Genomic DNA, 26,877 nt, shown 5'->3' with positions numbered 1-26,877 from the left:
CTTGTGTTGCCAGATCTCAGGCAATGAGATCTCCAGGCCTCAGGTAATGAGAACTCCAGACAGTACTTCCCCAGATGTCAGAGGAGAGCTTCCTTCCACCCCCTGCCTTCTCCGAGTGGCTCTGCTTCTCTTTTTGAAACCCACCTCCAGCTTGTGCAGTCTCTGCAGGTGTGGCATGGCAGCACTGCCTGAACCAGATCTGCTCTTTAGCCCCTTGTTCTACAGTGTGGGGTATACAAACATCACAACCACTAATACAGCTGGATGAATCTACCAGAGTGGTATCATTAGAAAGCAGTTTTTCAGTGATGCCTGTCCTCTATTGTGCTAAATTGAGAGCTTGTCCTGCTTTAATTTGTTTTATTTTAAAATCTTTTTTTTAAGGTTGCCAGTTATCATTTTCTTTCATGAAAAGAAAGTGTTATAGCCAATGCTTGTTTAACTGGGGAAAAACAACCTGAGTTCTTCATACAGAGTAATTATTCTATTCTGAATATTTAAACAAACTTCTGCTGCAATTCTCTTCCACTAATCCTAACCCACTAAGCCATCACAATAAAAACATTAAAAAGGTCTCCTTTCATTATATTTAAACAGTAATGCGAGACTAAACTCCCTGGCCAAAGGGTGGAATGAGGTTGAATTGCAGTTTGTTTAGAAAGATTGGTTAATGGGCAAACCCTCAAAATTATTTACTGATTTTAATCAGTACCCATTTTTGCACCTTATTTTAACTATCCAGATAAGCACTTATTGGAAATATCCAGCGCTCTTGGCTATACAAAATTTCTTCAGGCTAGATAAAAATATGAAAAAAAAAAACAGCTGGAATTCTGGCACTCTCCCTTCCCTCTCCCCCTCCCCTGCCCCAAATCCCCACTAGTTTGAAAATTAAAATTTAATTTGTTTTTAAACTCAGCTTCTTCCAACCTTCAAAAACATTTTTTTCAAAAATGATGGACAAATGTTCAGGTTGTTGCTTAACTGTAGCTGAACTAGTTTGCCTATTCCTTTTGATTGTGATACAGATTTTACTGTCAGCAAGCAGAGGTTCTCCCCTGTAGAGACAGCTGATGTTAGGTCTTTCATGTGCCTTGGAGGGAAGCTGTGACAACAGTCAAAGTGACAGTGGCTGCTGAAAGATACCATCTTTCTGTGAGATACCTCTCTGTTGGAAGGAACGGACTGTGACCTGTGAGATTCAGGGAAAAGATATCAGGGTAATTTTATTTGTCACAATATGACAGTCCTAATTATTTACTTTGAATGTTTATGACAAAAAGTTCTGGTGGTAATTAGTGTATGTATTAAAATAATTGTTTTATCTATCTATACATCAGTAAAACACATTTGGATGTGCATCACAAGCCAAACACATACCCAAGATGATTTTATGTGGTTCTTATCCTTTATTGCCAAGAACTTACTTTAATGTTCCATTTATTTTCTCATACAATCCGTCGTCCCCCAATTTGGTGGTCACCGCTGAGCTAATTTGCTTTGACCACAGTCTGGGAGCTGATGTTCTGTTCTCCTCAGAGTAAATTATTTGGGAGATTTCCTCTCACAATCACAGGAAGCCCTCTCAATATGGCCATTTTAAGGCAGCAAAAAAACTTGCTTAACTTTTTCATGGCTTTGAAAGGTGTGTGCGCACAGTGCAGCCTACCCTAGCCCACCTATTGCTGCAAGCTTATCTGCTTCTGGTCAGTAGTTCCCCATTTCATGGGATAGGTGTGCTTATCATAGCTGGCAAGTCCATTTAATCAGTTCTACTATCTTTCCTGTTAACCTCTAACTTCCAGTAGCCTCCTATTGTTCCTTTCTCTTCTGTATGCACTTAGCATGCCCTACTTAGGGCTCATCTACATGTCCTCACAGTCAGGACTATGGGAGTGTGAATTGTAACATGCACTAACGTGTGTTGTAACTGCCCCATGTATTTTGCTAGGGCAAACTAAAAGGTACCTAGTTCACATTAACATAATCCTAGCAGTTCAACACAGCAGCACTACAGCAGCAGGGTTTACACAAGGTAGATACAACTTTGATACGCATGTAACAGATATGACAATATTCTGCAGTGTCCTGGACAAGCCTTATGGAATTAAGATAAACATTATTTCATTAAGTTTGATACTTTTGGGGTCCATTGTATTAAAAACAGAATTGTGTGTATTTTATTGTGAAAGTATGTAACTTCTCCTGTAGATTGACTAATGCAAGGAGAGAAGAAGTAGGATCTTGAAAGGATTTTGGAACAATATTTGTTAAATGGATTTCCTAAGAAATATTTGTGTTGAAGTCAATGCAAATGACCCCCCTCCAAGTTTTGAAGTTGTGCATTGAGAAAAACTCATTGCCTACTGTTTACATGCTGCTGAAAACTCCAGATAAAAGACCCCTGAACTGTGTAAAGAATGGGCTAAATTTTTTCATGAGTATTGTAGTTCTGACCTGAGGGTGTCATGGACCTGTGACCATAGAAAAGACCCCTTGGAGGGGAACCCATGTTGGAGACAGTTGCGGAGAACTCTGGGAAGCTTATTCTTTTATTGCTTTTAATATATTTTCTCTGTAATGCGTTTATCCTAAGAGTAAATGTGCATGCATAGGGAATACTTTGTGATGGAGTAATTGCCAACAGTTATGCTATTATTAGTCTCTGTTTAGGCTCCCCATCTTTTGCTCACAGTAACACAGTGAAGGCAAGGAACCATTCATCCTGAAAATACTCTGCTCAGAAGAGAGAGAAACATGGGTCTCTACCCAAGAAAGGCAATGACTAGGGAGCTGGAAGCTTGAGACGGGGTGCCCTTGCTGGACCACAAAGGGGAAATGCAGATATAGTTGCCCTGAACTGTGACAGTGCACAGAAACTTAGACTCCTGGCTGCAGGTGTGTGCAGATAGCCTAGGTAATTTCCCATCACCAGTTTCTGTCCACAGCCTTTTCCCATCTCCTCAATGAGTGAGCATATTGCTGTGTTCTGCCTATTTCTACATTAGTATTGGTTCTGCCCTGCTGAGTTAACTTTCATCTCCGTTGGAGAAATAATGAAGGATGACACAAATAGTAAGAACAAAAGTATTTCTAATGCAGCAAATCTCATCATACCACAGTAGTGTCATCCGTATATCTCCACTCTTTGCAGATACAGAAAGAGGGCTTTCACAGCATAGTCTTACATGTGTAGCCCTTCAGGTCCTCTGCTAGAGACTAGACCTCTCACTTTATTCTTTAAGGAAGTGCTGTGATGTGTCAGTTCTGGAGACAGACATCTTAATTCCTAAAAAGTCTGTGTCATCAGATGATATTTTGCACCTATTCACATGCTCTGAATCTGATGCAGATTCACGTCTCTTAGGAAGTTACAAACTCCTTCTGAGAACTACCAATTCAGAAGTAAGAAGGAAAATCTGACTTTAAATCTTGGTCTAGCCTAAGCTTTAAAGGTGTGATGTTAGATCATGTTAGTTAACTTACTCCAACATGTTCTGAATTCTAGACAGGACAAAGCAAGTTGTATTTTAGCATGTGCTCAATGGGTCAAATTAAAGGCTAGAGGGGAACCTAAGCATATCAACAGAAAACCTTTCACCTCCTGATCATCTTCAGGGGAGACTTCTGTCAAAAGTAACTTTTACGAGCTACTAGGTGAAGAAGAAATTTTATGCCAAATCCAGCGTAGGCATCGTGTAATCTCATTTTCTAATGAGGAGCCTGCAAAATATGGAATTGCCAAATTCAAGAAGAAATCTATTAAATCCAGAGGAACTTCTTGGTCCTCAGATGAAGAGTTAGCCATTGACTAGTTGAAGTAAAAAATCCACAGACATATCCTCCTTGAAGGAAAAAAAAAAAGATAGGGACATGTAAAAGTCACGTCATTTGATCAGGAAATAAAAACAGCCCTGTGTGATTTAAGTAAGTAATCTCACAGTGCAAATATCAAATAATCAGAAGTGAATAGCTGAATGAATATTTTTCTGTCAGTGCATCTAGAAATTAATTTGCACAAATGATTAATTATATCAATGCAAGTAATGAACAAGGCCACAATTCTGCAAGCTGTTTTGTATAGGAGGACCTCTGTACCCATACGGAACAATTTGTGGGGCAGGGCCAAAATGATAAAAATCCACAATTGATACGTGGACAATTTGTGAACAGAATAAAGGGCTAAATTTGCTGGGGCCAGGGGAAAACAAAAAACAAAAAAACCCACTGAATTGCTGGTATAGCTTTATGCAGGGAAAGAAAATAATCCCCTTGCAAGTTTTTCAAACTTTAACCAGGTTTGTCAAACCTGAGTTTCACTCAGAAATAATGCAATCAAATTATAGTAATTTACATTTGCTTTCCTTATATAAAATTAGCTGCTAATAAATAAGTAAAAATAAAAAATAAAAATGCAGTTATTTACAAAATACCTACTTAAAAAAATACCATAAGGTAATGTTTCACTTCACAAAATGATAAAAATGGGTCCAAATGAAGCGAGATGAAATGAATATACAGAACAAATAGATATCTTGGAATTCATGCTCTCTCTAGTTGATGATAAAATTTCAACCACTTGTGCACAAAAAATTGTATCTATGATGATCATGCCCTGAAAAATCTTTCCTGAACTCTTCTGGTCTTCAAACCCTCTCCCCACCTCCACACACACACACACACACACACACACACACACACACACACACACACACACACACACACACACACACACACACAACCTCAAAAGCAAGCTCCCCACAGACTAGGAAACACCAACTCAAATCACCACCCTGCCCCATAGGCCCTGCCAAAACAGATGCAAATCCTCCAGATATAGCTCCACTAGGACTGACAATCAATTAAAAATTATTGCACAATTAATCGCACTGTTAAACAATACCATTTATTTAAATATTTTGGATGTTTTCTACATTGTCAAATATATTGATTTAAATTACAACACAGAATACAAAGTGTACAGTGCTCTCTTTATATTTATTTTTGATTACAAGTATTTGCACTGTAAAAAACAAAATAAACAGTATTTTTCAATTCACCTAAGTACTTTAGTGCAATCTCTTTATCATGGAAGTTGAACTTACAAATGTAGAATGTACAAAAAAATAACTAAATAAAACAATGTAAAATTTTAGAGCACGCAAATCCAATCAGTCCTACTTCAGCCAATCACTCAGTCGAAAATTTGATAAAAATTTGCAGGAGCTAATACTGCTCACTTCTTGTTTACAATGTTTTCTAAAAGTGAGAACAGGCATGCACATGGCACTATTGTAGCTGGTGCCGCAAGATATTTACATGCCAGATGCACTAAAGATTCATATGTCCCTTCATGCTTCAACCACCATTCCAGAGGACATGTCCATGCTGATGACAGGTTCTGCTCCATAATGATCCAAAGCAGAGCTTCATTTTCATCATCTGAGTCAGAAGCCACCAACAGAAGGTTGATTTTCTTTTTTGGTGGTTCGGGTTCTGTAGTTTCCATATCTGAGTGTTGCACTTTTAAGTCTTCTGAAATCATGCTCCATACCTCATCCCTCTCAGATTTTGGACGGCTCTCCAGATTCTTAAACCTTGGGTCAAGTGCTGTAGGTATTTTTTAGAAATCTCATATTGGTACCTTCTTTGTGTTTTGCCAAATCTGCTGTGAAATTGTCCTAAAAACAAACATGTTCTGGTCATCATCCGAGACTGCTGACATGAAATATATGGCAGAATGCAAGTAAAACAGAACAGGATACATACAATTCTCCCCCTAGGAATTCAGTCACAACTGTAATGAACACATTATTTTTGTAATGAGCATCATCAGCATGGAAAAATGTCCTCTAGAATGGTGGCCAAAGAATGAAGGGGCATACAAATATTTAACATATCTGACATGTAAATACCTTACAATGCTGGCTACAAAAGTGCCATTTGAACTCCTGTTCTCACTTTTAGGTGAGACTGTAAACAAGAAGTGGACAGTATTATCTCCTGCATATTGTAACCAAATTTGTTTGACTGAGCAATTGGCTGAAGTAGGATTGAGTGGACTTCAAGGTTCTAAAGTTTTACATTGTTTTATTTAGTTATTTTTGTATATAATTCTATATTTGTAAGTTCAATTTTCATGATAAAGAGATTTCACTACAGTACTTGTATTAGGTGAATTGAAAAAATACTATTTCTTTTGTTTTTTACAGTGCAAATATTTGTAATAAAAATAAATATAAAGTGAACTGTACACTGTACACTTTGTATTCTGTGTTGTAATTGAATTCAATATATTTGACAATGTAGAAAACATCCAAAATATTTAATACATTTCAATTGGTATTCTATTGTTTAACAATGTGATGAATCAGGATTCATTTTTAATTGATTTTTTTTAAATTAATCATGTGAGTTAACTGCAATTATATGACAGATCTAATCTTCACTGCTATGATGATCAGTACCCCCTACTACACACCTTTCAAGATTTATGCATCTGACGCATGCCTGCCACAACATTTGGTGTACCTCATCCAGTGCATCAAATGCCCAAATAACTACATGCGTCAAATTAGACAGTCATAGAAATTATAGAAATGTAGGACAGCAAGGGACCTTGATAGATCATATAGTCCAGTCTCCTGCATTGACACAGGACTAAGTATTATCTAGACCATCCCTGACAGCTGTTTGTCTAACCTGCCCTTTAAAATGTAACATGAATGACATTCCACAATATCTTTCTGTAATTGATTCCAATGATTAACAATAAGGAAGTTTTGCCTAATGTCTAACCTTTATCTCCCTTGCTGCTGTTTAAGATAATTATTTCTTGTCCTGTCCGCAGTGGTTAAGAAGTACAATTTATTACCCTCCTCTTTATAAGGTACTTGAAGACTGTTATATCCCCCCCTCAGTCTTCTCTTATTCAGACTAAACAACTCCATTTTTTTCAATCTTTCCGTTCTTGGTCATGTTTTCTAGACCTCTGATCATCTTTGTGCCTCTCCTTGAGACTTTCTCCAATTTGCCCACATCTTTCCTGAAGTGTGGTGCCCAGAACTGGACACAGTACTCCAGTTGAGGCCTTATCTGTGCTTATAGCATTCCTGCTAAAACATCCTAGAATGATGTTTGCTTTTGGGGGCGGGGGGAAACAAACGGTATGACATTGTTGACTCATGTTTATTTTAGTTTGTGATCCATATAACCCCAGATACTACGGCCAGATAGTAAATGTGAAAAATTGGGATAGGGTGCGGGGGGTAATAAGCACCTATACAAGATGAAGCTCCAAATGTCGGGACTGTCCATATAAAAATCAGGACATCTGGTTACCCAACCCCCAGATCCTTTTCTGCAATACTCCTTCCCAGGCATCATTTCTTATTTTATATTGGTGCAATTGATTCTTCCTTCCTATGTGTAGTACTTTGTACTTGTCCTTACTGAATTTCATCTTACTTATTTCAGACCATTTCTCAAGTTTAAGATCATTTTGAATTCTAATCCTGTCCTCCAAAGCCCTTGCAACCTTCCAAACTTGGTATCATCGCCAAGCTCTATGAGTGTACTTTAATAGTGAGAAGTGTAAGGTTATGCATTTAGGGATTAATAACAAGAATTTTAGTTATAAATTGGGGACGCATCAATTAGAAGGAACAGAAGAGGAGAAGGAGTTTTGGTTGATCATAGGATGACTATGAGCTGCCAATGTGATATGGCTGTGAAAAAAGCTAATGCGGTTTTCGGATGCATCAGGAGAGGCATTTCCAGTAGGGATAAGGAGGTTTTAGTACCATTATACAAGGCACTGGTGAGACCTCACCTAGAATACTGTGTGCAGTTCTGGTCTCCCATGTTTAAAAAGGATGAATTCAAACTGGAGCAGGTACAGAGAAGGGCTACTAGGATGATCCGAGGAATGGAAAACTTGTCTTATGAAAGGAGACTTAAGGAGCTTGGCTTGTTTAGCCTAACTAAAAGAAGGTTGAGGGGAGATATGATTACTCTCTATAAATATATCAGAGGGATAAATACAGGAGAGGGAGAGGAATTATTTAAGCTCAGCACCAATGTGGACACAAGAACAAATGGGTATAAACTGGCCACCAGGAAGTTTAGACTTGAAATCAGATGAAGGTTTTTAACCATCAGAGGAGTGAAGTTTTGGAATAGCCTTCAAAGGGAAGCAGTGGGGGTAAAAGATCTATCTGGTTTTAAGATTCTACTTGATAAGTTTATGGAGGAGATGGTATGATGGGATAATGGGATTTTGGTAATTAATTGATCTTTAAATATTCAGGGTAAATAGGACTAATCCCCTGAGATGGGATATTAGATGGATGGGATCTGAGTTACCCAGGAAAGAATTTTCTGTAGTATCTGGCTGGTGAATCTTGCCCATATGCTCAGGGTTTAGCTGATTGCCATATTTGGGGTCGGGAAGGAATTTTCCTCCAGGGCAGATTGGAGAGGCTCTGGAGGTTTTTCGCCTTCCTCTGTAGCATGGGGCATGGTTGACTTGAGGGAGGCTTCTCTGATCCTTGAAGTCTTTAAACCATGATTTAAGGACTTCAATAGCTCAGACATAGGTGAGGTTTTTCATAGGAGTGGGTGGGTGAGATTCTGTTGCCTGCGCTGTGCAGGAGGTCGGACTAGATGATCAGAATGGTCCCTTCTGACCTTAGTATCTATGAATCTATTATCGAAATCATTGATGCAGGTATTGAATAGAGCTAGACACAATCACCTTGATTGTGAGTCATTGATAACTACTGAGTACAGTTTTCCAACCGGCTGTGCACCCACATTATTGTAGGTTCATCTAGGCTGTATCTCCCTAGTTTGTTTATGAGAAATTCAAGTGAGACAACATCAAAAACCTTTCTAATATATATATTAGATAGATATACCACAGCTATTGCTTCCCCCCCATCCACAAAGCTTGTTACCCTTGTCAAAGAAGGATATTAGGTTGATTTGATGTGATTTGTTCTTGGCAAGACCATGTTGACGCTTACTTATCACCTTATCTTCTAGGTGATTACAAACTGATTGATTATTTGCTCCATTATGTTTATGGGTACCAATAATTCCCTGGGTTGTCCTTATTCCCCTTTCTATATATAGGGTACTATATTTACCCTTTTCCAGTTCTCTGGGATCTCTCCTGTCCTCCACAATTTCTCAAAGATAATCAGTAATGGCTCAGAGATCTCTTCAGCAAGGTCCTTAAGTATTCTAGGAAGTATTTTATCAGGCTCTGCCGAATTGAACACATCTAACTTGTCTAAGTAATTCTTAACTTGTTCCTTCCCTATTTCAGCTTCAGATTCTATCCCTTTTAAACTGATGTTCACTGTACTATCATATGATCACTGCTAAGGTTTTTGGTGAAAAAAACAAACAAACAAAAAAGGCATTTAACACTTTGGCTATTGCTATGTTTTCTGTTATCGTCTTTCTCTCCTCATATTAATGCCCTACCCTGCCCTTGGGCTTCTTCGTGCTTCCAATGTATTTATAAAATGTTTTATTGTTACCTCTTATGTCTCTAGCTAATTTAATCTCATTTTGTGCCTTGTCCTTTCTAATTTTGTCCCTACATGCTTGTGGTGGTGGGTTTCTTTATATTCATCCTTCATAATTTGACCTAGTTTCCATTTTTTTGTATAACTTTTTTTGTGTTTCAGGTGGCTGAAGATCTCCTGGTGAAGCCAGGGTGATCTTTCCTACACATTGAGATAGTTTGCTCTTATTCCCTCAATAATATGTCTCTTTATAAAAACTCCTGAACCCTTTTCTTTAGACTTGATTCACATAGGAACTTACCAATTCTCTGAGTTTTCTAAAGTCTGCATCCATGAAGTCCATTGTCTGTATTCTGCTGTTTTCCCTTAGCATCATTAACACTATCATTTCATGATCACTTTCACCCAAGCTGCCTTCCATCCTCAAATTCTCAACTAGTTCTAGATTTGATTCTGACAAATAGGAGAAAGAGCCTCTCCCATAGTAACTTTTTTTTAATTACAAATGATGGAGAAAGTGATCTCCAATGCATTCCAAGAACTTGTTTGGATAATCTACCCTGCCATACCAGCTGTCTGGGTAGTTAAAATACGCGTGTTTTGGATGATTTTGTTAGTTGATTTAAGAAAAGCCTCATGATCCTCATCTTCCTGGTTAGGTGCTCTACAGTAGTCCCCTACGGTGATATCAATATATTGGAAAAATGCAGAATACATCCAAAAACATGCATAATAAATTGAAATTGGCATTCTATTGAAATTGGCATAGTACAATTAAAACTGATTTAATCACTACTATATTTTAATCTCACAATTAAGTGCAATTATCTTTTAAAATAATTTGACAGCCCAAATTATAATCATTTTATATTCTCTATTATAGTAGACTAGGGTTTGTTTTGGGGTTTTTTTTGTGAAAACTAAGGGTCAAAATTAGCTTTACTAGTCAGTTACAAAGAAGATAAAATAAGACTTATTTCATAAAGTGTCAGAAAATATGAAGCAAGACAAAGCTATACTATGGATATGGTGCTCTCTCAATATCATTTCTATTCAGAAACAAGGAAAAGATTCGGAAAAGTCATTGCTGGAGAGCAAAAACACAGATTGCTGAAACCCTCTCCACTTTTATATAATTTTTGTGACTGCTCTAATTTTATCATTTGCTTCCCAGATTATTCCCTAAACAGAGAGCATGTCCCTTTGATTTGCAAAATACTCTCACACAAGATGAATTACCTTTTTACCACTTCGGTTACATGCCAAGAAGTACTTTATTTTCCACTAGAAAATAATAAGCTTGTATTTTGCTTGCTGGATCCTTCTGCATTTTAATTCTGGACTCTCAGTGAACTTCAGAGGGGCCTTATGATGTTTAGCACAAAAGTGCCTGTGTTCATAGTTTTACTTCCAGCACTGAAAATAGCACGCAGTAAGCAGTGACATACTGTGAGTTTTCAAAACTAAAAGCACAAGTGTCTTACTGGCAGGAAGCTGGAACTTCTAAAATTTTCTGAAGAGGAGGCTGAGAAGTTAAAAGAAAACTCCTTCCTTTTCTTCATCAGATGTTTAATCTGATTTTATACTACTCATTTCTTTAAGGCTAGGAGGGCCCGGAGGTCTCAGGTATGTTTGTGATATTTTTTTCTTCATTATCTGTACCAATCAAATGCAAAATGTTTAACTGGGTGCCTCTAGTATACATTTGAAAGATCTATAAAGGCAAAACCAGAAGCCACTAAAAAACCCTTCGATAGTCAGGCTCTGCTTCTGTACTATTTTCTCGAAACTTGGAATCTTGTAATTGTTGGAAACTTGACTTTATTTACTCTGATTCACCTGAAGGAGTCATTGACTACTCTTGTTTTGTATACCCTGCATGTTAGAATTCTCCTGCTGATTATCAATCTGTGTCCTGAACGGCATCCTCTCCTGACAGTTTATGAAAACATCTACTCCATAGTCATCCAGGAGATTTTCTTTTAATGTGTTCACAGTTTTTGTGACTCTACAGAAATGAGAGAAAAAGCTTCCTGCTGTCTTGAAGAAACACTTAGAAGTGTTATCTGTTCCACAATTCAGCATCCTACTGCAGCAATAAGAAATTTTTTAGCCTTCTATGCTGTACATGCACATATCTGATCCTATTTCACTTTATAATCCTATATCTGACAATCAAAATGCCTTTCAGGCTGCAGAAAGTTACTGCTGTGTTTTTATTAGATTTCACATGTAAAATGGTGCTTGCCAGAAAAATAAGATGTTTCAAACATTAATACAGTATACCATAAATATATTCTAACTGAGCTTTCCTTTGTAAACCTGCTATTAGCCAGGAGAACTAAAATTTCCAAGAATATTGGTGGGGTATTTTGTTTTTCTTTCATGTACAACATTTCTGAGATTAGACTGGACTAAAGAAAACAAGCAGGAAAAAAAGAAGAGGTATTTAATAGTTGAAAATACATCATTTCAATGCAAAATGTATACCAGTGTGTTGAACTTTAAACATCATTGTACTATGAGACAGATATGGGTTATTATTTCACCACTATAATATATGACAACTTGGAGGCAAATTCTGCTCCTATGCAAAAATTCACTTAGTTTCACAATAATGTTAAGAGTCACAATAATATAACTAAATACAGAATTCTGTCTTTGGATTCAACCAACAATGACTGCAGAGATGTATTTTAAAAACTTTGGCATATCTCTGTTGTACATGATTGAACCAGACAGATAATGTGGTGTATGTGTGCCTATAGAGCTCTGTTTTTATTGCCTTTTCTGACATTAATTAATTCATCAGACTTATGGCCAACTAATGGACAATGAAATCCATGCATGGAGACATTTTTAATTAAGGGAGGAGTGGAAACAGTTTAATATCACTTGGGGTATCAACATACACTGAGGAGAGCCAAACATAATAGAAGAGGTTAAAACAAATCAGTACATTTGGATTACTATTAGAACTGCAATTTAAACTATTTTTAGCAAAGTCAGATATTCTATGAAATGCAGTATTGATTTCATATCTGTGCAGACCAATGTTTAGAGTTTTCAGAAATTCTCACAATAATGACTTCCTATTTCAGTGACTACTAAGAATTTATTGACCCAAGTGGTAAATATTGACCAAGATTAATAAATCTTGATATTCTCTTATATTCAATAAAAAGTCAATATATGCTATGTTTAATAGTTGGAGCTGGATTGATGCCTATACTTAAGGTTGCCGATCACTTTTCATTTTAATGCTATGTTTTCAGTTGCTTGTCACTTTAATAAATGTTAACTATTTGGGCTGACATTTTCCATGTGTAGTCTCTGTCTCAAGTTCAATTTTACTTTATTTTATTAGGTTTGATCAAAAAATGTTTGTCCATTACCAAGAATGTGATTAGTGCAATATTTGCAAACCTCTTTACAGCCTATGTGGTTTGAAGCAGGAATTTGAAATTTACAAGGGGGCAATGCTGAGACTGGAGAGATTCATTCTGTCCCCAAGAAAGACCAGGCATATCTGTCAGGGTTATATGCTACAGAAAAATCTTATTTCCACATGTGCAGTAGAACTTGTTCCACACCTGTCCCTTCATTTTGTGAATGTTCCAGCTGCACTGCACCTTGTTCCCAGACCCCCATAGAGCCTCCCTTAGTGAACACCTACAACACACAAAGCTAGAGCTCTAGCCAGGAGAACTATTCAACCAAATATTACCTCCTCCTCCACTTACTGCTATTCCTCCAACACTTTTATCCCAAGAAAATACTCTTTAGCCTAGAAGAGGAAGCACTGGACTTGGAGCCAAGACCCCAGGTTACTAGCATTAAGCACAACCCTTGGCTCATGCCCCTACCTTAGGAATAAGGCAAACGTCACGTTCCCCATTTTACAGAGAAAGTAACTGAGGATCAGAGAACTTGCAGAAGATCTTGCACTGGGCAGAATTGGAAATACAACCCAAGTTTCTAATGTGTCAGACTCATATGTCATTCCTTTAAGCATATTACCTGTTGAAATGAATATGACAAATATATGCAACTAGCTATGGTATCTTTAAAATGGGGTTACTCCTACATACGTCCTTTGAAAGACACAAATGATAAGGGCTAAATAAATGAAAGCTTCATTAACAAAAAGCATTCAAGACCCCTAACTCTCACTCTGTTCTCTAATCACTGTATCACTCTTCTCTATGAACCAGGAATAGAATCTCAACATTGTGCTCGTGTCTAGTGAATAACTGTGACCAACTGGCAAAACGTGTGTCATTTCGCCATCAAATGACTGATGTACATGGAGCATAACATCCTATTTCTATCGATTGAGTTACTATTCATTTAGGTGAAGGGGTAAATCAAACCCTGCTAATGACCCATGTGGGAAGTTGTTACCCAACTGATTTTTCTTTTCTTTTTTAAATCTCATAAGGAATTTTAAAAATCTGCATTTGTTTTGGTTTGTATTTAAGGATGCAAAATCAAGTTAAGAAATGTTAGAATTAAAGTTGCCCAAACCACCTCAATTCTTCCCCCTTGTGCATTATGATACAATCTAAATTATTTACTCAAACTCTTTTTGCAGAGGCAACTTTAATTTTGGCATTTTCTAACATTTGAATGTTTGACGTTGTAACTTAAAAATATTTTTTGTGTTTGGTATGGAATTATTGCATGCTAGGAGCCAAATCCAATTCCCATTAAAGTCAATAGCAACACAATATTTGACTTCGGTGTGAAGAAGCATTGGCCCTATGCATTTATTATTAGGATAATTCAATTCTAGCAAGGTTAAAATTCCTCTGCTAAATCAACTTTGTTCCATTGTTTCCTAATTCCCTTAAGGATCAGCTTACTTCCTGCTGCTCTGGTTAAAGAAGATAAGAACATAAGAACAGCCATACTGGGACAGACCAAAGGTCCATCTAGCCCAGTATCCTGTCTTCTGACAGTGGCCATGCCAGGTGCCCCAGAGGGAATGAACAGAACAGGTAATCATCAAATGATGCATCCCTTGTTACACATTTCCAGTTTCTGGTAAACAGAGGCTAGGGACACCATCCCTGCCCATCCTGGCTAAATAGCCATTGATGGACCTATCCTCCATGAATTTATCTAGTTCTTTTTTTAACCCTGTTATAGTCTTGGCCTTTACAACATCATCTGGCAAAGAGTTCCACAGGTTGACTGTACGTTGTGTGAAAAAATACTTCCTTTTGTTTCTTTTAAACCTGCTGCCTATTAATTTACCCCTGATCATTTTTGTTGCCCTTTTCTGAACCTTTTCCAATTCCAAAATATATTTTTTGAGATGAGGCGACCACATCTGCACACAGTATTCGAGATATGGGTGTACCAAGGATTGATATAGAGGCAATATGATATTTCCTGTGTTAATATCTATTCCTTTTTTAATAATTCAACATTCTGTTCGCTCTTTTGACTGGAGTGGACTTTTTCAGAGAACTATCTGTAATGACTCCAAGATTTCTTTCTTGAGTGGTAACAGCTAATTTAGACCCCACCATTTTATATGTATAGTTGGAATTGTTTTCCAATGTGCATTACTTTGCATTTATCAACATTGAATTTCATCTGCCATTTTGTTGCCAAGTCACCCAGTTTTGAGATCCTTTTGTAGCTCTTTGTAGTCTGCCTGGGATTTAACCACCTTGAATACTTTTGTATCTGCAAATTTTGCCACCCCACTATTTACCTCTTTTTCCAGATCATTTATGAATATATTGACTAGGACTGGACCCAATACAGACCCCTGGGGGACACCACTATTTACCTCTCTCCATTCTATACACTATATCAACTGGATCCCCCTTGTCCACATGCTTGTTCACCCCCTCAAAGAATTCTAATAGGTTTGTGAGGCAAGATTTCCCTTTACTAAAACCATGTTGACTATTCCCAAACAAATTATGTTCATCTATATGTCTGACAATTGTTCTTTACTATAGTTTCAATCAGTTTGCCCGGTACTGAATTCAGGCTTACAAGCCTGTAATTGGCAGGGTCACCTCTGGAGCCCTTTTTAAAAATTGGCATCACATTAGCTATCCCCCAGTCATTTGGTACAGAAGCAGATTTAAATGATTGGTTACAGACTACAGTGCATAGTCCTGCAATTTCACATTTGAGTTCCTTCAGAACTCTTGGGTGAATATCATCTAGTCCTAGTGACTTATTACTGTTTAGTTTTTCAATTTGTTCCAAAAACCTCCTCTAATAACACCTCAATCTGGGACAGTTCCTCAGATTTTTCACCTAAAAAGAATGGCTCAGGTTTGGGAATCTCCCTCACATCCTCAACCATGAAGACTGACGCAAAGAATTCGTTTAATTTCACCACAATGGCCTTATTGTCCTTCAGTGCTCCCTTAGCATCTCGATTGTCCAGTAACCCCACTGTTTGTTTAGCAGGCTTCCTGCTTCTGATGTACTTAAAATTTTTTTTGCTATTACTTTGAGTCTTTAGCTAGCTGTTCTTCAAATTCTTTTTGGGCCTTCCTAATTATATTTTTACACTGCACTTGCCAGAATTTATGCTCCTTCCTATTTGCCTCACTAGGATTTAATATCCACTTCTTAAAGAAGGCATTTTTGCCTCTCACTTCTTCTTTTACTTTGTTGTTTAGCCATGGTGGCTCTTTTTTTGGTTCTCTTAGTATGTTTTTTTAATGTGGGATATACATTTAAGTTGAGCCTTTATTTTGGTTTCTTTCAAAAGTTTCCATGCAGCTTGCAGGGATTTTACTTTTAGTGTGGATAACAAATTGTTAGGTCCTTTTACCTTGAAGTTAGTTTCCTCATGGTCATGTCAACTGAACATTTTATTCCTACAAATGTATTAAAAATGAACAACCACCCTAAATGTAAAATGGCACCATAACCTTTTCCCCCTCAGCCATATAGATTGTATAGACCATATTTAATTTACTCATTCTTTACAGGTATTTATATAGCACCTACGACCATACAATCTGCAGTCTTTAAGTCATCTAGACTGCAAGCAATAAAACTGCCCAAATATAGCATAGGGTGCCAGCACATCTTTCCAACACAGCCACTTTACAGAATGGAGACTGGAAAATGTGAAGGTAATTAATTGTTGGAACAGCTTAGTTAAGGATATGGTGGATTCTCCATCACTTGCAGTGTTTAAGTGAAGGCTGAATGTCTTTCTAAAAGAGATGCTATATTTGAAACAGAAGTTATGGGCTTGATGGGGAAATTATTAGGTGACGTTCTTTGATCTTGCTTCTGCAGATTAGACCATAATAATGCTCCCTCCTGGCCTTAAAAATATAAATAAAACTATGAGTCTGTGGAAATCATGCCAATAGATTGAATTCCTGGGATACTAGTAGAAGCTGGTAGAAACATGATTGAGAAAAATTTCAATATTTCTTCAAATTATTGAAATTTACCAGGTTTAGATCTCCGGGGGAAAAAAAAGTTAACCAAAAAAAAAAACCCGCATTTTCCAAGTATAACCAAGTTGAGGTTGACATGTATTTTTGGTATGGTCACAGGTTTGGATACTACATAAAATGCTTTGGCGTCCCAGTCCCCTAGACTCTCACCTTGGGGGAAATTAGCTTAAGAGTTCCAATCCAATGAAAATGTTGTAATATATTAAAAGATGAGAAACGTGAACATGTACTGAACCAGTGGTCATTGATTTGTGGATTTGTGTCAGTGATTTGTGGATAAGCAGCACCCTGAATTTTATCCAGAAGATAGCCAGGCATCACAGGACAGATATTATGTATGGTCTTTATTCACAAAATAGAGCACTAGGAAACAAGACCTAAAAAACAGAGTGGGAGAAAGAGGAGTCATGTTTCCTCGTACTATATTATTTTGTGTGTATATAAATAAAATAATCTCTACATTTTGTAGTATATAACAAAATATTTAATCTATCAGATCTTAAATATAAATATTACAATATGTGTAGAAAGTTATGTTATAGAAATAAATTCACATATACACTCTGAGGCCTGGTCTTCACTACAGGGTTAGGTCGAATTTAGCCATGTTAGGTCAATTTTACAATGAATGCGCCCACACAACCAACCCTGTTCTGTCGCCTTAAAGGACTCTTCAAATTGACTTCTGTACTCCTACCCGCCGAGGGGAGTAGCACTAAAATTGACCTTGCTGGGTCGAATTTGGGGTAGTGCGGATGCAAATTGACAGTATTGGCCTCCGGGAGCTATCCCTGAATGCTCCATTGTGACTGCTCTGGACAGCACTTTGAACTCCGATGCACTAGCCAGGTACACAGGAAAAGCCTCAGGAACTTTTGAATTTCATTTCCTGTTTGGTCAGCATGGCAAACTCAGCAACACAGGTGACTATGCAGTCCCCTCAGAATTGCAAATGAGCTCCAGCATGGACCGAAAAGGAGACACTGGATCTGAATGTTGTATGGGGAGAAGCATCTGCGCAGGCAGAACTCCAATCAAAAAGAAGAAATAAATATATTTGCCAAAAATCTCACCGGACACGTTGGAGAGAGGCTATAACAGGAACACAGCAGTGATGTGTGAAAGTTAAGGAGCTCAGGCTAGCCTACCAAAAGACAAAGGAGGCAAACGGTCACTCCAGATCAGAGCCACATACATGCCACTTCTATGATCAGCTGCATGCCATTGTATGTCATTGTAGGAGGGGGACCCTACCACTACCCTACCACTGTCTGTGGACACCTGCGGGGGGGGAGTCTCATGAAACAGGGAGGATGATTTTGTGGTTGAGGAGGAGGAGGAGGAGGATAATAATGTGCAGCCGGCAAGTGGTGAATCCATTCTCCCCGGCAGCCAGGACCTTTTCATCACCCTGGAGCCAATACCTTCCAACTGCTGGATCCCCAAACCTGAAGCTGGAGAAGGCACCTCTGTTGAGTGCCCATTTGTAACTACAGTAAAGGGTTTAAAAAAGAAATAGTGTTTGATTTGCCCTGAAGAATTGGGATGCATTTGTGGCCAGTACAGCTACTGGAAAAGTCTGTTCACATGTCTGGAGATGGAGCAGGAATCCTCCAGGACTTCTCCATGAAGCTCTCCTGGAGGTACACTGAAAGTATGCTGGAATCATTGCAGCACACATCATGGCAGCAAATGGTCCTGGGCTTTGGTCACATTCTAGCAACATTCAGTCTATATCTTTCTGTGTTAGCCTCAGGAGAGTGATATCATTCATGGTCACCTGGTTGAAATAGGGGAATTTTTGTAAGGGAACAGTAAAAGGACCCCGTTCATGCTGGTCTTTTTGTGCTTGGCTAAAATGGATCATCCCAGAGATGGGATGGGGGGAGGCGTGTGCTGCACATCCACCCAAAAACCACAGCCCCTCCTTTTAAATGTGAAATCCAACCCATTGCTTGCTATTGGAAAGGATGACACTGCAGTTTGAGACCATTCCTACATGTTATGCATAAGAAGCCAACTCTGCGTACCCTTTGCCTTACCATGGCTGCATGGAAACCAAATTCTGTTGCCCAGCCATATGTAATGTGTCACCATACCGTCAGGCACTCAATATAAAAGTCAAAATGCAACCTTGTACCTAAAGCACATGTGCTGTCTGCTGTGAATTGCTTGATTCGCTGTGCAAGAGTCTCCCTTTTGTTCTCAGAAATGTATCTTAAATTTTATTCTCCCTTTTTATCTCCCCGCATGTGCAAATGTTTCTAGGCTCCCTGTATAATCTCTGTCCCTGAGGTTATTGCCGATTAGAAGGCGGGAAAAAACCAAACCAAAAAAAAAACCCACGCACTCGCAATGACATGTTTTCTGAGCTCATGCAGTCCTCCCATACTGAGGGCACAGCTGAATGCATGGAGGCATTGAGTGTTAAAGGCTAGGAAAACATTAAAATGAGAGTGAAGAGCAGAGGCAGGAGGTGATGCTAAAGCTAATGGGGGAGCAAATGGACATGATGAAGCATCTGGTGCAGCTGTAGGAAAGCCAACAAGAGCACAGACCCCCACTGCATCCATTGTATGACCGCCTGACCTCCTCCCCAAGTTCCATATTCTTCTCACCCAGATGCCCAAGAATGCAGTGGGGCGGGGGAAGGCTCCGGGCATCCAGCCACTCCACTCCAGAGGATGGCTCAAGCAACAGAAGGCTATCATTGAAACACTGATTTGTAGTATGGCTACAATAAGCCATGTGGCCTTGTCCTTTCCTCCTCCCGCATCCCACCCCACCCAGGCTACCTTGTCAGTTCTCTATTTTTTTTTTTAATTAAAAAAATGCGTGGTTTTAAAACAATAGTTACTTTATTTTGAAGGGGGAAGCATGGTTGACTTACAGGGAATTAAAAACCAACAAAGGGAGAGGGTTTGCATCAAGAAGAAATACAACTGTCACACCAAAGCCTTGATTGTCATGAAACTGGTTTTCAAAGTCTCTCTGATGCACAGCATGCCTTGCTGTGCTCTTCAAATCTTATCTGAACATCTTCAGTTTTAAAACTGAGCTAGGAAATAATGTAGCCAACAAAATAGTTTAAGTCTCCAAACATTCTCCCAAGCTGGAGAAAAAAAAAGTTGGATTTGGGTAACATTTTTGTCCCATTCTTATTTGTCTGAACAGATTTATCCATCTTTACTTGAGATACATGATATACATAAAGGTATAAACTAGGAACTACCCAGGTTTAAACTTTAATTTAAACAGTAACATCTTAAAAAAGATGGTCTTCTTTAATATTATTATAAACACTGAAGTAAGTGGGACTGCTTAAAAGAATAAAAAGATATGCAATTTGAGGAAGGAGATCAGAATGAGACACTAAAAAAATAGGTTGAGTCATTTAAAGTAGAACTGGATAAAATAGGTAATATAAGGGAGGAAATATTTCACTAGCATGGAGATAGACAAGATGACTAAGTATTTATCCAGAGAACAACAATCACTTGTGGGGCAGGGAAGAAAGAGAGAGAGAGAAAGATATGACTCTGCAGTCCAATGGTTAGAGTACCCTCCTGGGAGGTGGGAGACCTGGGGCCCAGTCCCCCTCTTCCAGTCACTCTTGTTATGTATCCACAGTGGAACACCTTCAGCAGGGGAACCCTAATTCAGAATATCCCATATCTCAATTGTAAGAGTACCCCTTGAAGAGGTGGTTCACTTCTTTTTTCCCCTTTTGGCAGAGAAGGGGGAATTGAACCTAGATCTCATTTCCACCATCCATAAAAGCCTATTTGATAGCTAATCTTTAGGTATCAGGTATTTGATTGCAGTATTTTGGCATAATTAGCCTAAATACTGGCAACAAGGAAAGTAGGGGTACAAAGTTGGCATAAAGCTCATATTTTTGCTTGACTGGTCTTGGGCTGGGTACGGACATAGTGCCTGTAGTCTGGTCTACTTTATACCAGCTAGCCAAGTGCTCAAGGGAGATATATGGCAGCTAGACAGAAAGCCCCTACAATTGCACTGGGGGCAGAAAGGCTAGCTTAGGAGCATCCCTATACCACCTACAAAGCTTCCTACATCCGGATGATCAGTCTGAGGATATTTACACCAGATGTAGGGATAGTTTTTGCAGGCTAGATTTTTTTGCAGTACAGAACCTGGGCCTTTATGTAGAGGTTGGCAGATGACAAGCGCAAGATTTTTTTCCCTGAAGAGTAAACATGGACTAAGTAAATATAATGTATAGTTTTCCACTCCAAAATGTATTTCCCACCATGAATGGTGTATTTCAGTCATCACATCTGGGTATCTCTAGTCACATTTCCTCTCCTCCACATACATTAGTTTATATCAGATTTTGTTTTGTTTGAAGTCAGATAAACAATTAAATTCCTTACCCCAAAAATCCTTAACAAACAGGACAAGGTTGACAAACAGTATTAGTAAACTCTTATATGCATGTACCTACTCCATATTGTGTACCTATTATAACCTGTAGCACAGTGACCAATTACTGAGCACCCCCTTGTGGCTAAGGGTACTTCTACAGTGCCCTGCCTGTTTTTTCTTCTTCACAGGGCTCCTTAAACAAATTCTACACAGTCCAAAGAAAAATTAAAACTTTTCCTACCTGGGTTCAATTTATTCAGTCCTCAGGTACACACTGGCCCTTCAGGTTCCCATCACATGTCTTTCTGCATTAGGCAGAGGTGTATGTAAGGCTGTTCCAAGCCCTCTTTCCCAACAGTGGATCACAGCTCAATATCTTGGCCCCTGAAGCTGCTTCTTCAAGCCAGCTACAGCCTCTCGGGCTTGTTTTGTGTGCTTTCCTAACTTCTTGTCTCCCATGCTTTCAGCTACTCTCTCATCCACACCCTTCCCTGCAGCTGCCTTTTATATAATCAGGTCATACCTTTCAGGTTGGGCTCATCTTTTAATCAGGGCTGGTTTAGCCTGAGGCTCTTCAGTCCACTGGCAAGCCACATTGTTACAGAATCCACTTAGCAGATTGTCCATTCCCAGTGTCTTTCTGTTCTCCTGATAAATATGTATTGTGAATGGTATCTCACTGTTACTTTCCACTGAAACAATTTTAAGAGCCTCTTAGCAATCGGCATGCCTGTCTTCCATATTCAGAAAGTCCATTTTAATCTCTTTTAAAGGCATGGCAAAAAAGCATCTCATGAGAGAGGAACAATGATCTATTGGGTAGGGCACTAGCTTGGATTTGGGATACCTGAGTTCAAGGCCCTGATCCAAAACAGATTCCCTGAGTGCATGGGTGCCAGGTTTGTATAACTTTTGGTGGTGCTCAAGCACAGCCATTCTGTCCATAGGATAAACTGGAGCAACTATCCTAGTCCCCACATTTTGGGGGAGCCTGCACTTCAGGGGAGATGCGGGGTCCAGGGCAGCCTGGGGAGTTAGCAGGGGGCCTGGTGCCGGCAGCAGTGAGCAACCCGGCCCCAGCCTGCCTTGCTCCGCTCCGCTCCACACTGAAAAAACCCCAGTAACCTATCTAATAATAATAATGAATAGATAATAAATTCAACTCATATAATTAATAAAAAAGTGTGTATACTGTATATGAGATTATTACATGAGAAATGAAAATGTATTTGCTTTGGGATTTTACAAGGCACTTATATAATTTAAACACACTTGGTACTCTGAGTAATAATAACACTTCTTGCAAATCACATAAATAGGGAACCCATGGTCCCCTTCCCTCACTCCATTGCAAAGGCACAGGGGTTATTTCTGGCTGACCTAGGGCTGCAGAAAACCCTATGGGCAAAACATATAGAAAGAAGGGGATCAATTTATACAGAGGGCTGAAGGGGGACTCCTAGAGTGCATTAATTAACATTTAATCAATACATCACAATTAAATACATTACAAGATAAGTACCTGTAATGACAGACTACTTCATGAGATGCTCCAGATAAAGAAGACCCAGATGGGGTAATGGTAGGGAGAATCCTAAGGAGGTCAATGGGGGTGGTAGAGGGAATGGACAGAGAACAAGGGTAGAGTCCAGTCTTCTGCCTCTCGCCTATGGGTGGAAACACTGATCACTATCACTATAGGAGGGAACAATAGAATGGAATGTCCAGAAGAATGAATAACTTAAGGACAATTTCCTGAAGGGACTCTTACCCTTGCTGAACTTTTCTAGCTCCAACATTTACATTTCTACATAGGGTGGTTTGGCCCACAGAAATAAAAATCTACACATCTTCCATGTGTTTTTGGACCAATAGAAAAAACCAGGCACAATTCAAGTGACTTTTAAAATTACCTATGAAACTGAGTTAACAAAATAAATGAGCTTATGAACAACCAGAAAATATACTTCTCAAGTGAAAAACTATAAATGGACTTCTTTGCAAAGAAATTATAAGTTTTCTTACAGGAAAAGCCACAAAGTGTCTGGAAAGGAAGAGTAGATTGAATTACTTGCCGCTGTGAAATTAAATACCCAGAGAATTGCTGTATCTGTGATGATGATGACCAGGGCTTGCTCACCTGTGGCTTCCCCTCCCGTGCTGTGGAGGCATGGCCAGGCAGGTCTACATCTGCAAGCAGGCATGCTGCCTCAGGTGCAGCTCCCATTGGCCATGGTGGGTAATAGGCTGTGAGCCTCCCGGCCAATGGGCTGGGGTAAGGAGGGGGAAGGCAAAGGGAGAGATTGTAGGGAGCTCAGGAGCAGGGGAAACAGGAGAGGAGCTGTCTCGGGAGGCTCAAAGGGGGGCTCTCTGGAGAGGAGTGATGGGTGCACAGGGGCTGGTGGGTGTCTTTTGGGGAGGTGGGGGTTGTGTGGGTCTCTGTGGGGTGGGGGGGACTGATGGATAGAGCCAGCTGCATACCAGGTCTGCTCTGCAGTGGGGGCAGGAGTGTTGCTCTAGCCCCCCGAGGAAGCCCCACTTTACTCTGTATTTTACGCCAGCCCCAGGGTGCCCATTGCTGCTCCTTTCCACTCCCCCAGACTCCATCTGTCTGTCCCCACAACCAGTGGTGGATTAAAGATTTTGCCGCCCCTAAGCTCTGAAATAATTCCCGCTCCCCTGCCCCAGCTCACCTCCACTCCACCTCCACCTCCATCTCCTCCCCTGAGCGCACTGCTGGGTCCTGCTTCTCCCTGCTCCCTGTCAGTCCTTGTGCGTGAAACAGCTTTGCAAAGGAGGGGAGAAGTGGAGGGAACGCAGCGCGCTCAGGAGAGGAGGAGGGATTTGGGGAAGGGGACCAATACGGGCAGGGAGGGGGCGAGGAATGAGGGCGGGGAAGGGGTGGAGTTGGGGCAGGACTGGGGGCGGAGGGCGCAACCTGCACCGGGGGAAGCAGCCTCTGGCTGCCATTATAAATTTGCTGCCCCTGCAAATTTGCTGGCCTAGGCATTAATACACCACTGCCCACAACCCCCTGGCTGTGTCTGTGTGTCTCTGTCTGACAGTGACAGACTCCTGCTGCTCTCTCTGCCCGGGGCTGAAAGCCGCTACCTGTGGCTCCCTCCCCCTCCCTGCTGTGGAGGTGTGTCCAGGCAGCTCTGGCACCTGCCCCTCACAGCTCTCTTTGGACAGGAGCTGGGTCAGCACTGGGGATGGAGGGGGGACAGACAAATGGAGCCGGAGACTCACCTCCACTGAGACTCACCTCCGCTGACAAGCTGGGATGCTGGGTGGGGGGTGGGGGGGAAGCTGCTTGTGGGGAGGTGGGGGAGCTATCCTCAAGGTGAGAGCACCCCACATTGCCGACCCACGGCACGGGGCCGCACAAAGCACGGGACCTGGGGCCCAAACATAGTTGGAGCCGGGTCCACCTTTATGAATACTGATGAATCACAGGCACCACGGGCCCATACAACTCGCTGCCTATGCCTGTCTGACCTTGGGCAAGTCAACTTGGTCTCTATCTCTCAGTTCCCCATCTTTAAAGTGGGGATAATAGCACTTCCCTACCTCACAGAGGTGCTGGGAGGATAACTATATTAGTGATTCCAAGACACTCAATGCAATAATGGGACCATCTAGGTACCTAAGACAGAAAAATAGAATATTGGTAACATCCAGAATGGAGGCTAAACCCAAAATGTATTTAATTCTCTCTCAGGACCCTGTGTTTTTTGATGGCAAAACACACTAGGACTAACAATTGACCTAAATATCAAGTTGGCTCACTGCATAAATTTATTCCAGAATAGTCATCTACAATTCCCTCTCCTCAATCTGCTTCAACAAAGCATCAGTATAATGTTTGATGTACTGTGGAAGTACGGCTAACTGCTCCTTTTGGCCTTGATGAGCATGAGTTCTACATTGTTTACTGAGAGCACCTGCACATCTCCTAACACTTTGGGTGGGATTTTCAAAAACTTTGCATCCATTCACATCAGTGGGAATTACCATGATGTCAGTAGGAGTGGTCAGGCCAAAGCTGCATGCTTGGGAAAATCCTTGTCAAAATTTTCAAAAGTGCCCTCTAATTATGAGCATCCAACTATAGACCCCCCTGGGCCAGACTTTTTCTTTGAGATCAACTCCAATAGTGAAACAGGATCAGAAATCTAGAAGGGCCTATAGCATATCTCTAAGAGATCTCCCCAGATAGGAATTCCTACACAGTGATGTAGCCCTGAGTGGGCATAGAGCCAGTATAAGGAGCACATCATCTCCTGCAGTTTCCAGCATAGAAGGCATGTAGTGGGTGGGAAGGAATGAGGAAGGGGTGTTGAACAGAATCTAACCCTTAGGACCTTCACTAGGAGATGCTGATGGTTCACAGATCCCGCTGACTTGTTGGTGCTCACAAAATCAGCAGTCCATATCTAACATTAGTCACCCAAAATCAGAGGCACCCAAAACTGGAGGCCAACAACTGATCCATGTAAACTGTGCTAGGGGTAAGGTACACCACCTTTGTTGCCTCTCAGTTCTCAGGGTGACTGGGGACACTGGTGTACATGAAAGCATCCGAAGGTCTTCTCTTATTGATTTCCATTGCACGTGACCCCAATAGTCCATTTCACCAGTGGAGGATTGCTATAGTGTAATCCTCCCTTTTCTCTATCTATGCTTCCTACCCAGAAAATCTTCTTATTCAAAGAGAATATATTTGGGAAACAGAAGGTGCTGTTGTCTTGTGAGCCAGTCTTAAACTGGAATGAATCATGGGATTCCACGCTAAGAGTATAGTGTAGGTGTTGGTCTGTCAACAGGAAGAAGTTCTCATGGGGAGGGAATAGAGAGAGATCACAAGTACAGCTCACCCCAAACTGTAAACACAAGGTGATGGTAAGGTTAGAATATTTAAAATAATGAAAGCAATAGTCTCAGGTCCCCACCTCTGCTACCCATATCAACCACGCCATATTAAAGTAAGTGGAGTCCTCAGGAACCCAAAGAGAAAGTGACATAGTGCCATGGGAGAATCTAGTAGTCCCATGAAATTATACATCTAGGCTATTAGATTTTATAGTATGGGTTATATAAAATGATGCTAGAGATAGGAAAAGACTTAATAGATCATCTAGTCCAGTGGTTCTCAAACTTGTTCCACCGCTTGTGCAGGTAAAGCCCCTGGCGGGTTGGGCCAGTTTGTTTACCTGCTGCGTCTGCAGGTTCGGCCGATAGCGGCTCCCTGTGGCCGCGGTTCGCTGCTCCAGGCCAATGGGAGCTGCTGGAAGTGGCGGCCAGTACATCTCTCGGCCCGTGATGCTTCCAGCAGCTCCCATTGGCCAGGAGAAGCGAACCATGGCCAATGGGAGCCGCAATCGAGCGAACCTGTGGATGCAGCAGGTAAACAAACCGGCCCGGCCTTATAGGGGCTTTACCTGCACAAGCGGTGGAACAAGTTTGGGAACCACTGATCTAGTCTATCTCCCTGCCAG

The 26,877-nt window shown here is 40.3% G+C and overlaps 1 protein-coding gene and 1 long non-coding RNA gene across 7 annotated transcripts in view; one reads left to right on the top strand and one right to left on the bottom strand.

The window, feature by feature from the left end:
* The window catches only part of LOC122458733, a 46,625-nt gene extending 24,771 nt beyond the window's left edge, over window positions 1-21,854 (bottom strand). The window contains exon 1 of the long non-coding RNA XR_006278936.1: window positions 21,621-21,854. This is a non-coding gene — a long non-coding RNA (uncharacterized LOC122458733). The remainder of the gene's footprint in view (window positions 1-21,620) is intronic.
* The window catches only part of CDH19 (cadherin 19), a 160,596-nt gene that overhangs the window by 52,318 nt on the left and 81,401 nt on the right, over window positions 1-26,877 (top strand). The window contains exon 1 of one of the 6 annotated variants that reach the window (XM_043508159.1): window positions 11,007-11,162. The exons of the other annotated variants lie outside the window; for them this stretch is intronic. The gene's annotated coding sequence lies outside the window, so the exon portion shown is untranslated. Of the gene's footprint in view, window positions 1-11,006; window positions 11,163-26,877 lie in introns of those variants that run through there. 6 annotated transcript variants of the gene reach the window in all.

The sequence above is a fragment of the Dermochelys coriacea genome, chromosome 2, assembly GCF_009764565.3.
Source record: "Dermochelys coriacea isolate rDerCor1 chromosome 2, rDerCor1.pri.v4, whole genome shotgun sequence".
Lineage (NCBI taxonomy): Eukaryota > Metazoa > Chordata > Testudines > Dermochelyidae > Dermochelys > Dermochelys coriacea.
The sequence above is the reverse complement of the archived record's forward strand: the minus strand, read 5'-3'. Positions and strand labels throughout refer to the sequence as shown.